Raw genomic sequence first — 15736 nt, 5'->3', positions numbered from 1 at the left:
TCAACAACAGCAAGAAACAAACATACACAAAACAAAAGAAAAAAAAACAACCAACAAACCTCAACACAAAATACAAAAAAAAAAAAAAAAAAACCAAAAAAAAAAAAAAACCAAACAAACAAATCAAAAACAAAAACCAACAAAAAAAAAAAAAAAACAAAACAAAAAAAAACCCACACAAAAATATTAAAACATGACAGAGTTAACAAAATCCACGTGGCCTTTATCAATGGGAGGTAATCACAGAGAAGGTCATTTGCGGGCAAACGCGGGTGTCAGATTCCAGTTTTTATCGGCTTGGTGCCACAAAGGGCTGTGTCATCTGGCCCGTTATGTAGTCATTACAACTCCACGGGGCACCATTGTATGTGGTGTAAACTGTATCTGATATCCACGGCAAACTGTCAAAAGCTTTCGAAATGTAATATGTTGTTTCAGATAATTATGATAAGATGTTGATGCCGCTGCTGCTGCTGATAACAATATTGATTTGATGATGATGATGATGATGATGATGATGATGATGATGATGATGATGATGATGATGATGATGATGATGATGATGATGATGATGATGATGATGATGATGATGATGATGATGATGATGATGATGATGATGATGAAAACAAACTAATTAAAAAGCTTGAGCGTTCTAGGGGGCACAGTGGCTCAACGGTACGGTCTTTTCTTCGTACACGAAAAGTACCGAGTTCGATCACCCGCCGCTGCGCTGTGTGGCCTTGAGCAAGTCACTCGCCATAGCTCAATTTGCGGCGGTGCACAGTGACTGAACCTGGGTTATTCCAGTCTTCTCTTGGAATAGACCCAAGAGACAAATTTCCCCTATGGGATGTATGAAGGGAATTTTATTATTTTTTATTTATTCTTTTATGATGAAATGTGTTGGTTTGTATCAGACTTTTAGTTAACGAAGGCTACGATCTGACTCGCAACCTTTTGAAAGAAAAGTCTCTAAAACTAAATTTTTTGTACGATCGTTTGCCTTTTCTACTTCGGTTGTGTGGAATGCTTTTAAACACCTATTTTTTTCCAATGGTATTTCCGCATAACATTAATTCCGTCAATTCATCATTTCATTTCAATTTGTCTCATTCCATCTAACAATTTACATCTCTGATACAGCCTTCAATACATGAAATTAAAAGAGGGATATTGTTTGGTGTTTCGAATTTGTACAGTTGAGTGTCATCTGCATAAAGATGGAAAGATATGTCATTTTTTTTTACAAAAATTTCAGACAGTGGCTGAATATACTTTATAAAGAGCACAGGTCCGAGGACTGATCCTTGAGGTACACCAAATTTTAACGGATATTCATAAGACGTTTCTTTATATAATTGTATTATTTGCGTTCTGTTGCTAAAGTAAAAAAAAATCAGCCGGTCAAAGGCCTTTCCCACAATGCCAAAAGTAATTTACAACCTATTCAGGAGTGTACCATAGGTTATGGTAAAAAAATCTGCAGATAGATTAAAAAGAGCTAAAAGAGATACAGTATTTTTGTCAATGGCGTTGGAATAAACTCTTAGCACAAATATCCAATTGGTGATTAATAAATTAACTTTATTGTTAATAGTTTGTTTGATTGCTACTCTTAAGCGCAAAAAATAGCGCTATAAATGAATATTATGCTATATAAATTAGCCATTACATTACATTACACTAGCTGGTTGCTATAAGAATGAAACACCTATCCATGTACTCGTAATGAAGGAATGTCTCTTGTGTGTTTGTGTGTGTGTGTGTGTGTTAGATGAGTGTATGTGTTTGGCTGTGTGTGTTCTTGTGATTGTTGGAAAAACAGAGAATACAAAAAGAAAGGAGAAAGTTGGGATGAGAGGTAAAAGATAAAGAGTAATAAAGATCGGAAAGAGAGAGAGAGAGAGAGAGAGAGAGAGAGAGAGAGAGAGATAGAGGGAGAGAGAGAGAGAGAGAGAGGGAGAGAGAGAGAGAGAGAGAGATCTTATCTTTATACATTACTCATCCTAACCTGTGTATGGTTGTGCTATTTATACCCTACGCTCATAATCTCTCATCCATAATAATGTTCCATTTTGTTTATTTTATGAGAGGTTTACATTTTTGTCAGCAGGCGGGGGATTTCTTAAAAAATTAACTTGGCTATTATTTCCCTCTTACTCCCTCCCTCGCTCCCCCTTCCTTCATTTCCTACTCTTCACCTTGCTCGCCCCCCCCCCCCCCCTCCCCGCGCTGTTGGTTATCGACTGTATGGAAATCACGAAACTTCAAAATGTGTTGAAAATTATCAAAGAAGTAGTAGCGACGTTTACATAGCACTATATATGCAGGTCCCACATTGGAAACTGCTTATGGACCTAGTTTAACATTGTTATAATAGACAATATTTTGAGTCATTTTTTTTTTTAGATTTCCATTAGAACATGAGCCCACAAGGAATTGAATTATCAGACCTGCCAATAAATGCACGTTGATTATTAGACATCATCGTTTTCTTATTTGAAGGTCTGATAACCCAAATTAATATGGGCTCATTGATGTAATAGAAATACTCTTAAACCAACGCAGAATATTGCCCATTCAAACAAGCCCATTATTGCGTTCGGCTATCAGACCTGTTAATATGTGCACATGGGATTGAATTAGTATTAAATAATTAAGGTCATTGCCACGAAACATTTATAAATCCGAGACCACAAAACCAAAGGAACAATTTGGATGAAGTCATAATGTTCTTTCATTTTTACCGTGTCTCATTTTCATCTGAATTAGCGATGTCAGGAAAATGCTTATCAGTTGTTGCCGATGTGCATTTATTTGCAGGTCTGATAACTCAATTCCTTATGTAGTAATGGAAATCTCTAAAAATGACGCAAAATAGTGTCCATTAACACAATGTCAAACCGGACCCATAAGACGGTTCGGATGTCAGACCTGCATATATGTACACCTTGGTTGTAGCCAACTTTTACATAATATACACAAATATGTGCCCGTCGGTTGTAACACAATAATAATAAAATAAAGAAAAACATCTCATGTTCAAATATACCTGGGGTACCGATGCACTCACGAATAGAAATAACAAACGTAAGTTGGAAGTAGCATTCTATGTGAAGTTGCATTTCGTATCAATTTATAAACACGACAATTTGTAATATAAAAAATAAATAAAAACATCCGTGTTCAAGAGTTCCTGGAAAACGAAAGCATACACGAATAACAATAAATAAGTAAGCAGTAAGTTGCATTATGTGAACTGGCATTTTGTATTAATTCAGAAAAACGACAAGTTGTGAACATTACTTGGTTAAAATTAAAGAATAAAATATATAGATAGAATGCGCTTGGCCAAGGAGTTCACAACATTGCCATCCGGAAGTATAACGGACCAACACACAAACTCTGTGTAACCATGAACTTTTATAGTCGGGTTAATACAGTTTAGTGAGAACAACTCACAAACGCGGATGGCAAAAACAATAACAAAGGCCTGAGTGACGTCATCTGCATACTATCTATAAAGACAAAGGAAAAAAAAAAGGAAAAAAGAAAAAGAAAAAGAAGATTGACGTGACTTTGTTCGTAGAATGAATACTTTCTATAATTATCATAATGGGTGAAATGTGTGTTGTAAATAATGGATGCATTAAAAATATAGTTTTAAAAAAACAAACTATTTATATTAAAGTAAGAAATATTAAGAAAAATAGACGCTCTACAGACAAAATATCAAGCACTAACGATAAATATCTAAATAAAACATATCAGACAAAAATAATAAAACAAAACAGTCGCCATGATTAGGAAACACTTTAAAAAACAACAACAAAAATCAAACAAAAATCAAAGAGAAGCAGTATTTGCTTGGCGTCATTGGAATGTTCTCTCGCAAAATACTCTCCAATTCAATCATTGTTCGGATTATTTATTTGTTTCATTGTCCCTCGTTTGTAAGTAAGTAAAGAAATAACAACACATAAAAGAAACACACACACACGCACGCACACACACACACACACACACACACACACACACAAACTGAACACAAACATAAGCACACAAATACCCCAAACAAAACATTGGTGAACAGACTACAGTTGATGCAAAACAAAGCTGCCCGTAAAGTTACAAGGACAAAGCCTTGGGACCATATTACACCGGTCCTTAATTCACTACACTAGCCCCCAAAAGAGAATAATATACAAATATAGCATGTTTAGCTTACAATTAATTGCCTTCATCATACATTACCTGAATACCTTGAATGCCTTGTGAAGGAATATAAACCACCTCGATCTCTGCGATCCGCCAGTTCTTCGCTAATCGAGAAAAACATCCTTAACACAAAGTTTGCTGAGCGTGGTTTTGCATTTTCGGCTCCAGTCGTATGGAATTCTTTACCACCTAAAACCCGACAATGTGAAAGTCTACCAGTCTTCAAACGGCATTTAAAAAACAATTTTTTAATACTGCTTATTGTGATTCTATGTGAATTTCGAACAAGTTATGTATGACTGTTGTGGTGATTTTGTAGTTGAATGAATGAACTTGTGTGATACCAAAATACTATAGTAAAGCACATCTGAGCACTATTAATAATAATAACGATAATAACAAAACAAAAGAAAAACCTTAACATAACTTCAATAGAATCTATTAGATAGCCAATCTGTTCGTCAATACAGCCATTCTGTTCGCAAACAGAGCCATTCTGATGTGAAAACAACGTCGTTATGCATGTTAACAAAACCATTCAGCTTGTTATCACCTACATAATAATTACTCTATTGTTCAGGGTTTGTGATCGTGACGTCGTGGGTGTTTTAAAGTACGGAATCACACTCACGAATGCACTCATATAGAATAACAAATTACGCTCAAATCAATCATAAATTCATGGAACTGTTGATATCGAGTTATCACACAATAGAATCTATCCATTTATTGTTTATCTCATGGTGATTAATAGAAAGAATTTTCCCCGAAATCAACTGAAAATAACTTGGCTTTAATTGCAATGCAACGTCGTAAAAGGAGCAATAACAAGGAGTACTAATATATTTCTTTTCAAGGAATAAATGATATATAAAAATGGGGATTAAACTCCATTCTTCCGGTAATTGTGTAATTCCACTCAGCCATTGAAGCTATAATCTTTATTGTCCAGAACTGGCAATTTACGTCATTAAGCGTGTCATTACAAGCATATCATATTTCATATTTATCGTTCTGTTGTTCTAATGTAACCGTCATTAGTGACCAACGTCATCAACCACTGGGTAATCTCAAGCCCTTTCATCATTCTAGCAATTACTAGATTCCAATAACTCATTTTCAACGTTTCTCGATTATCCCTAATGCTGACAATTACCTGATGTCAGCCGGATCAATTTACGGCGAGAAAGAACGTCCTCATTGTTTTAAGATTTAAAGACTCACTGAATCGTGGCAAGCGGTAAACAAAGAAATCTGTTTAAAAAACTCATGAAGTGTGTTCAAGTGCTCACCTTTGATGTGGAAAAAACGTTAGCCTAATTTGTAACATGTAAATCATCGCTCGTGTTTTGTGGGTGCAAAACCAATCCCTGCAGTGTAACTGTCGGGATGGGGAAAATAATAATATAATAATATTATAATATACGGATTTGGCAAACGAGGAAACAAACATTCCTTGATTTTGAAATAAACCCACGGTTTAATTCCTCATTTGTCAATGTCAAAATGCAAGTTCATTTATTTGTCAATGAATTACTCCATTTCTATTAATGTTTTGAAGTAAATGATAGCTAAAGATAAGTATTAAGCTCGTAGTATGAAAAATGTATAAGAGTGTAAAATTAAAGCACATGCAATCTGAATTTGGGTACTCTATGTATTCAAAAGTTAGCTTCACAAGTATTATTTGGACGAATAATGAAACATTGTTAAACGCAGTAAGTATGGTGAAACTGTAGCATTCATGTCTTTTATAAAAAGCACTTTACTGCTCTTATCTAGTAACCTAAAATCTAAAATAACTCATGCGTTGATTTTTGATTATTCGTATAAGAGTCATGACATAAGGTAGCAAGTGTTATAACTCACTCAGTCCTTGAGATTTTTGCTTCTTTTCAAAATTGGAAGAAAAATGTATTAAAGATGAGCATGTACATATATATTCTTATAATTCAAATATCATTAACATGTAAAAACTTAAAAACATTAGCTTTGATACTACGCCTATAATTTGTCTCAGAAAAATGTAATAAATAGGCATGGGGTAAAAGTAACCCCGGGTAAACTACGGATATAGTCGGTATTAGGCAGGGTTGAGTGAGTTGAGTTAAAAGTGTTTATCTGTTTCTTTTAGGCAGGGTTGAGTGAGTTGAGTTAAAAGTGTTTATCTGTTTCTTTTAGTACTTTTCTAAAACATGATATTATTACCTGGAAACATATTTTATGGGCGACGAGAAATTTCGTGTCATGAGCTGATTAAAGGGAGATAACGACCGTATTTTGAATAGCAACGACAAGAATTTCAGTCTGGTTGAATCAGTTGCTTTATATCAATAAACAAGAACAGATGAATAGAAGAATAGGGGAAGGAAGAAGAAGGGAAAGAAGAAGTAGGAGGAGGAGGAGGAGGAGGAGGAGGAGGAGGAGGAGGAGGAGGAGGAGGAAGAGGAGGAGGAGAAGGAGAAGAAGAAGAAGAAGAAGAAGAAGAAGAAGAAGAAGAAGAAGAAGAAGAAGAAGAAGAAGAAGAAGAAGAAGAAGAAGAAGAAGAAGAAGAAGAAGAAGAAGAAGAAGAAGAAGAAGAAGAAGAAGAAGAAGAAGAAGAAGAAGAAGAAGAAGAAGAAGAAGAAGAAGAAGAAGAAGAAGAAGAAAAAGAATGGAAGATGGAGGATGACTGGGAGAAAGATGTGATCAGAAGAACGATGTGGAGGTGTCAGAGATGGAGGTAGATGACAAACAGGATGAAGACGGAGAGGAGATAAGAAACAAGAAGAGAAATAAAAATCTTTTTGTCCTTTTATAACATCTTCACGTTGTCACTCGAAATATTAAAGCCCTTCTATGACTAATAACAGCGGGTGTTTCTTTTTTACGAAACCCGCCAAAACCCGCCGAAATTATGGGAAGTAGGCAGCAGTGGGAAGTGAACCTGGAAACTGAAAACTAAATTTGTGACCCATCGCCTCGAAATGTTAAACAATGGAATGGATAGGAAAGACTACAAGATTGTGATAAAATTTTAATATGTTATAGGGGACAGTAGATATCGTTTCTTCAAATAACATCAACAAAAGTTTCGTATTTCTAGTTATTTTAATTCATTTTTTTATTTTTTTACTTTTTGTTGTTGTTGTTGTGTATCTGGTTCAACCCAACAAAATCCCGTTTTCACACGATAGGTCATATTTATGGTCGAAATAATCCGACTTTATTTCAGTTTTATTATTTTATTCGAACGAAATAGTAAAATATAAATGTTTTTAAAATATAGTGATAAAGCAATATTTCTAATTAGATGTGATCATTATAAGCTTTGAATTAAATTTTAGAATCCGATTCGCGCCTACATAAACCAGATTGAGGCGACGGGACACATTTATCCGGTAATCTGAATTGTTCTTTGCGTATAATGATTATCTTTTCGTTTTCTTTTTTTTTCTTTAAAAAAAAAGAGAAAAGCATTTGTAAAACCTTTATTGATTTTGGTGTCATAAGGAAGAGTAAAGCATAATTAATTCAAATTAATTAGAATCAAATATGAACAGTGGTAAGTCGGCGTTAATGATCATGACATAATGACGACAACAACGACGACGATGATGAAGATAATGGTGTTGATGATGATGATGATGATGATGATGATGATGATGACGATGATGATGATGACGATGATGATGATGATGACGATGATGATGATGGTGATGATGAGTATGATGATGATGATGATAATGATGATGATGATGATGATGATGATGATGATGATGATGATGATGATGATGGTGGTGGTGATAATGATGAGGACGCCGGTTTCATATCCCACCCATAACAACAAAGAGGGACATCGTGGCACAGCGGTACTGTCTTTGCTTCATACCCGAACGGTATCGATATCGAAGATCTTCCTGCACTGTGTGGCCTCGAGCAATTCACCTCGCCCTAGCTCAGTTTGTGGCTCTGCACTGCGGTTGAGCCATGGGTTATTCCAGTCTTCCCTAAGAATAGGCCCTAAAGACAAATTTAGGATGAATAAAGGGAATTTTATTTATTTTGTTATATATTTTTATTTCTCCTCTCACAGTCTGACTGAATCACCTCTCTTCCTTAGTTTCAGTTTTATGCGATATGAAGTAGTCGAAAGGTCATCCAGTTATATCACCAATACATATTATCTATATCTTATGTGTTTAAACAACCAAGTACATATAGCCTACTTACTAAAGGGTCCTTTGTTTGACAGCAAAACGTGACATTGCTAATGATTTGGTCCTCAATGAAGAGGTCATTTTGAAGGAAATAAATCCTTTTTTTTTGTAGTCCTAGACTGTCCAGCGTTCATCGATTAACACACAAAACACAACACAACACACACGCAAACACACACTCACACACACATACACACATACATACACACACATACACACACAAATAAGAGTCACACACACAAAAAAAAAAAAAACCCCATCAAAACAAAAACGAATTCATAAACAGTAACTTTCTAGTCATACTCTAAAAACATACATGTAAATCCCCCCCTCCCCCCCACCCCATAACATTCACCTTAAAGTAAATTTGTTTTCAGTATTTTTGTATAGAAATGCAAGTAGTTCTAGAAAAAAAATAGAACAAAAAATACCAGGATATAAAGGAAATCAAAAAAAAAGAAAAAAGAAACCCCATCAAAACCCCAAAAAATCAACAACAACAAAAAAAAAAATAATTAAAAAAAAATAACCCCCCAAAAAATCGGTTAATGATTAAAAAGGTGAATAAATAAAAAGCCAGACTGCGTTGGCTCAAAGAAAAAAAAATGATCATTTTATCAAATTGGCCTGATCTTAGCTAAAATCGGTATCTTATTTTCATTTAGATACTCGAACTGTAATGAATATATAGTATGCGCTTGACTAAGAAGCTCACAACATTGCCATCCGGAAGTATAACGGACCAACACACAAAACTATGAGTAACCTTAAACGTTTATAGTCTGGATAATGCAGTTTAGTGAGAATTACTCATAAACATAGATGGCAAAAAACAATCACAAAGACTCGAGTGACGTCATCCTCATTCTATCTATAGAATTTCTTCTTTCGTGTAATACGCTTCAACAATCGTAACGTCACTTCCCTCGTAATGACGCATGGTAACTTGGTAACTGGCTCTAAACTATCGGAACAATGGAGAACACCCTTATGAAATATTTCTCCTACGAGCATAAAAGCGTATCCAGAGGGGGAAAAACATTATAAATCTGATCAGGTTTTCACTTTTACACATTCTGATCACAAGACATGAAAAGTTCTAGCCAGCATGAAGAATAAAAAGTAGCGATTTTCATTGTTTAGAACCACGATGGCCGCTGTTGCTGGGTGACGTGACATCAGGCTATTGAATCCAATTAAAACTAGTCTTATGATTCTATGTGAAAAAGGACAGAAGAGTGACCGAAATCTTATAAATTAAAAATTAAAACACACACACACAACCCCGCCCCCCCCCCCAAAAAAAAATAAATAAAAAAAATGAGCTTTTATATAGTACAATATCAATTAAACTCAAAACGATTTACAAAGGACCACTGACCAACAACACGTTACTTGTAGAATGAGACATGACGCCTGTTAGGCGATATTACATTTTTTTCCGACAGAGACAATACTGCTAACGGCCATGTACTCAATTTACAGCTGAGTGCGGTGAGAGAATGTGAGTAAAGACTCAACTATTATGGGCCAAGCGAGGCTCGAACCCGGAACTTCCGATCTGAAAACGAGTATCATACCACAAGACCACATTACAGCCGCATATATGAAAGGAATAATTGTTAAACAGTGGACGGAGAATGCTATTTTGATGTCGCTTATGAATTGCTATCGATGAATTCGAAGATGATTACACGCTGCCCCATTCACTATCTGCTCTGTTGTGCACAGGAATGAACTTGATTTTTAAAAAGTGAATATCACCATAATTGCCGTCGTCTGGAAAGACACATAGTTTTAATAATTGTGAGGCAATGTCGTGGTCTAGTGGTATGACGCTTGCTTTCGGATCGGAAGGTCCTGGGTTCGAGCCTCGCTCGGCGCATAGTTGAGTCCTTGGAAAAGGCTCTTTACCCACATTCTCTCACCGTACTCAGGTGTAAAATGAGTACCTGGCCGTAAACAGCGTTATCCCTGTCCGAAAAATTGTAATATCGCCTAGCAGGCGTCATGTCCCATCCTAAATGGTAAGTGATGCTATTGGCCAGGGATCCCCTTGTAAAGCGCTTTAAGCACGTTTAGTGGATATTGCGCTAATAACAAAAAAAGCTCTTTTTTATTGGCCAGAACACACGTCCTTTCAAATATAGACCGATTCCAATGACCCTCATGAGGTTCCAGTTTTGAGAGTTTTTGCCAAGATGATATTAAGTTGAACTTTATTGTCCAAAGAACTGGAGATTCATTTTAGCTCACATTGGTTAATAAAATGATAAATAAAATTGAGCTTTATATAGCGCAATATCCACTAAATGTGCTCAAAGCACTTTACAAGTGGTCCCTTGTCAACAGCAACATTTAACATGTAGGACGGGACATGCCACCTGTAAGGCGATATTACAATTTTCTCGGGCAAAGACAACGGTGTTAACGGCCAGGTACTCATTTTACACCTGAGTACGGTGAGAGAAAGTGAGTAAAGAGCCCTCTCCAAGGACTCAACTATGCGCCGAGCGCGAGGCTCGAACCCAGGACCTTCCGATCCGAAAGCGAGTGTCATACCACAAGACCACATAGCCGCACAATATAAAATACAATATATTACAGTAAGTAAAGTTAAATCATTTGAAGGATGAGTTTTCTGTCCAAATATTTGAATAACTGTCTTTCCAGACTACGGCAGGTAACTACTTGTTCGATCCAAAATGCTAATTAACATGTCACTCACTGTTTCAAAGCGGTATTACGTCAGAATTACGATATGAAACTGGAATGAGAATAAGCACAAGTTCTTACATAGTGATAAAAAATAAACAAAACAACGCAAAACAAAACAAAACAAACAAATAACGACAACAAAACCAAACAAAAACCGAACAACAACTCAACGTTCGTTTTTCTTATCATTTCAATTCTAAATTTAATTTTTGCTTTTCGGGGGTTCGATTTCTCACGACAAAATGTGTTTTTCAAACATTGAGCCTCAGATTAACTTTTAGTTTTTCGTTTTTTCAGAGGCTGTATTCCTTCTCCTCAACTAAAAAAAAAAAGAAGTGGAAATTGAATTCAATCAGCGTGTCACAATAATTATTTTGGCAGCAAATTCAATTTTCAGAATCTAGGTATATTATTACCTTGCCATAAAACCATGTTGAGGCGATGACTCACGTATTGTTATATTACTGTTTTATAGTGTTGTGGGTAATGAGTCCAGTTGTCTGTATGCGTTAATGACTGCAATCCTATTTGTGGCGCACCGCCTAAAAATGGTATTATGTCGACTTGCCAACTTGAACATTTAAAAATGTGACCCCTCACCTCAAAACGGTATTATGTCGAGATGATTAAGATGCTAAAAATTGAATTTATAGCTAGAAATATCGGACTTGGTTGAGTTTGTATGTTTTATTGAGGAGAATGAATATCATATTTCAGGGTACCAATACTATTAATTCATATCATTTACCGGTTTAGGATTAATTTCGGCTTTATTAGCATCTGGTCCACCCCGACATAATACCGTTTTGAGATGATGGGTCACAAATACGTAATTTTCAGGAGATAAAAACTGTAGTCGCTATAGTTAACTTTAAAAATCAAAATTTACCCTTACAACTAATCTTACTGCTAATGGACAAGACAAGATTAGAGACAAACTATAAGTTACAAGGATTGATTAAATAACGCTTGGAAATCTTTAGATAATGTAGCCTGACACCAACTTTCATTTTCATAATACCACAATTTTTTTGTAATACCTGAATTATGTCAGGATAATTTAGATAATGGGAATTTGAAAATTGTATAACAAAAATAGGTTTGGATGACTATTGTCTTTTTATTGAGAGCAAAAAAAATATTTTCAAGTAACTGTAAAAGTTGACAAATAAAATGCGTGTCATCTGAAACAATCTTAAATCATGATAATTCATCATATGTATGATTATTATCTTATTCCTTTCATGATTATTCTTGTCATTATTATTTCATTATACTATGAACTTTGTACATTTATGATTCATTCGATCATGAACAATTTTCAATAATTTCTGTATTCTATGACACATTGTCGTATTGATATTATTTCCTGTTATGTTAAACTGTCTGTGAATGATACAATTTTGTATTATAAACTATTATATAAGGCATTTAAAGGATAACTCCTATATTAAACCTGTAATAAGATAAGATAAAATAAGAAGATAACACAAAATAGAATGTAACATTCCTTGTTAATTCAAATTTAAATTCCCTCTTTTGACAACCGGTTCACTCTGAAATAATCCCGTTTGGAGATGTTTGGTGACATCTAAAACTTAACATCATAAATTACAGCTTTTACAAACAAGATACTCATAAACAATTATAAGATAAAGAATTTAAACAAATAAACGTACGTTTTTATATAGCGCAATATCCACTAAACGTGCTTAAAGCGCTTTACAAAGGGTCCTTAACCAACAGCAACATATGTAGCATGTAGAACGAGACATGACGTCTAATAGAATAGCTGCTTCGAAAAGTAAAATGAAATGGATCTTCCGTGTTTTCTATTTTGTTAACGAAACACGATTGACGCTAAAGACGAATGATATTGGGTATTTTATAAAACAGTTTCAAATCACTCGTATTCACTTGTACTTTGTGTCTGGAGCGATAGGCACATATTTTCAGGTCTGAACGCCAAACGCAATTATGTATTTGATTCAACATTGTTGTCATGGACAATATTGTGTGTTGCTTTGAAAGTATTTCCTGTACAACAATAAGAGTATAACACTTTGGGTTATCAGGCCAGCAAATAAGTACACATCGGCCAGAAGGTAAGACATTTAGGTCATGACAGAAAAAATTGTGATTTGAAGGAATTTCGGTCCCGGTACTTTACTGGCAATCCCTACGGAAAGACTTCGTTTTACCCTTAAGTCAACACTAATTATTTTTAACGGTGAAAAACAAGTTCCTCATTTTTGTTGACGTTATCTGGCCTGTAAATACTGTCGTATCTTGGCAAAACACATTTAAGTAAATTTGTCCAGTAACTTTTCCCAACAAATGTGAATAGAGTAAGGCATTTCAGGGTTTCAGGTTACGTAGATTTACGGAGTTACTTTGATGTGAAATTTACTTCCGGAAAATGTCTAACGAACAACGACGACTTGCCTTTTCTCTTATAAAACAACATACTTCAAGTATATAGGTACACACACACACACACACACACACACACACATATATATATATATATATATATATATATATATATATATATATATTGAATCGTGTTGGATACAAATATGGTACAAATAGTGCTCGACATGTAACAATGGAGCGAATTATAATTGCAATATTTACCACGATGTTGGAGTCAGTCTACATCGATGTTTCAGGCCTTTCAGTCATCGTCAGGACTGTGTGTTACATGAGTTTGGTTTGTTGTGTGTTGTTATATATATATATATATATATATATATATATATATTATATATATTATATGTATATATATGTATATATATATATATATATTTTATAATATATATATATATATATATATATATATATATATATATATATATATATATATATATATCGCGCGCGTGTGTGTGTAGGGTGCGAGAATAAATGGTAAAGAATATGACCCCATTTTGATCCAAAGTAGACAGCAGAAAAAGGAAAATTTGCAAGCAACAAGAACAAGACCTTAAGTTAATATTTGCCAAGTTTATTTCAAACATATGGTTGGTTTAAAAAAGTATGTCAGTTATACCAAAGTCCCTAAAAATCACGATATCAAAAGTATCCAAACTTACGTCTTGTTTTTAGCTTTCGCGTGAAGTCCACATAATAATGTTGTTTACGGCCAAACAAAATCAGATAGACTTTACCATGTAAGCAACATTTGTTCTACAAAATAAATATGGTGTATGGTGGAATAAGTTGGCAGAAAAAGGTAAGATTACATTTCATTGATACGTTAACCAGAAAAGTGAATAGCTCAAAATTATGTAACATTGTTAAAAAAAGAAAATCCTATTCCATACTTTGTTAAAAAAAGAAATTCCTATTCCATACTTTGTTAAAAAAAGAAATTCCTATTCCATACTTTGTTTCACTTTATCACGATCGGTCATTTGTTTTTCAGCAAGATCGGGCACCTTCCTACAAACACTTCACAGCCTTATTGAAGTGAAAATGGCATTCGATTTATTACTCCAATAAGTTCTGACTTAAATCCAGAGAACTATCATATTTGGTCAATGCTTTTCAATATGGTATATAATAAGGGTCTAATAACAATTTACCCAGAAGCAGAGAATTCAAAATACATGGGGTTAAATCACTATTCAAGACAAGAAAATTAATTGGATCATGGAACAAAGACAACGCACAGTCATAAAGCAAAATGGGGGATCGACAGATTACATCAAAATTTGAGAAATACGCCCCAAATCTACGATATCAATTCCAATAAGTGGGTTTTGTTGTGGTAAAATTTCTGACTTGCGTCATTGATGGTCTAGCGCGAACAAGCTTCTAAACTTTGCCAGTTTATTTTTTCTCGCGCCTGATATAAAATGTGCCTTTCGTCCATTGACTATTTGTCTATCATAAAACCTCCAACCATTATTCTTTATACTTTGTTTAACGAATGTCCTATGGCCTGCACGAGTAAGCATTATAAATTTCTCTAGAAGTTTAGATAGTTGTGGTGCCAATGTTGAGTCAAAGCAATATAAATACTACTTCGAAAAGTCAAGCATTAAAAAAATAAGTAAGAACATCTAAAATGAGCATTTCCTCGGATGTACCATGCTTAATTCGCTTCGCAATGTTTCATTTATTCCCCCAGTAGGATGGAACCATAATTTCATTTTTTCAGTACCAGTCGCCTGTCAGGCGACCTACTTGTACTAATATTCTTATATTATTCATCATTGGCTGTAGCCAGGTGCCCCTTCACACATGACTCGAGTGGGGTAATGTGTATAAAGTGTATTAACCAAGGACACAATATCTGGACAACAAATTTCCACGACCTCTGTCTCCCATCCGGCCCCTGATCATGCTTAACGTCACTTGACTTTTGCTACTGGGGTTATGCATCATATCCAAAATGCCCAGCATGCGATGACCCTTGCCAAGACAAGGACCACATCATTTTGAAGAGCCCCGCAACAGCACCCCCAGGCGGCTACCAAATGGTTCATGAGGCGGACAGTGCTTTCGCGGATTGGGTGAAGCGAAACAACGTGGAGTTGTAGCCATACGAAACTACTACTACTTTTGCTACAGGGTAGACACCGTGCCGCGAAACCACC

General features: G+C 35.0%; 1 protein-coding gene across 8 annotated transcripts in view; it reads right to left on the bottom strand.

Moving 5' to 3' along the window:
* Positions 1 to 15736, bottom strand: part of LOC144973020 (neuronal acetylcholine receptor subunit alpha-10-like) — a 276772-nt gene that overhangs the window by 226350 nt on the left and 34686 nt on the right. For 2 of the 8 annotated variants that reach the window (XM_078914958.1, XM_078914962.1), the window contains exon 1: positions 4263 to 4547. The exons of 5 other annotated variants lie outside the window; for them this stretch is intronic. The gene's annotated coding sequence lies outside the window, so the exon portion shown is untranslated. Of the gene's footprint in view, positions 1 to 4262; positions 4685 to 15736 lie in introns of those variants that run through there. One more of the 8 variants, XM_078914951.1, reaches the window with a different exon arrangement.

This window comes from Berghia stephanieae, chromosome 5 (assembly GCF_034508935.2).
Source record: "Berghia stephanieae isolate SIO BIC M18660-M18661 chromosome 5, UCSD_Bste_1.3, whole genome shotgun sequence".
NCBI lineage: Eukaryota > Metazoa > Mollusca > Gastropoda > Nudibranchia > Aeolidiidae > Berghia > Berghia stephanieae.
This window is presented reverse-complemented; position numbering and strand designations above follow the sequence as displayed.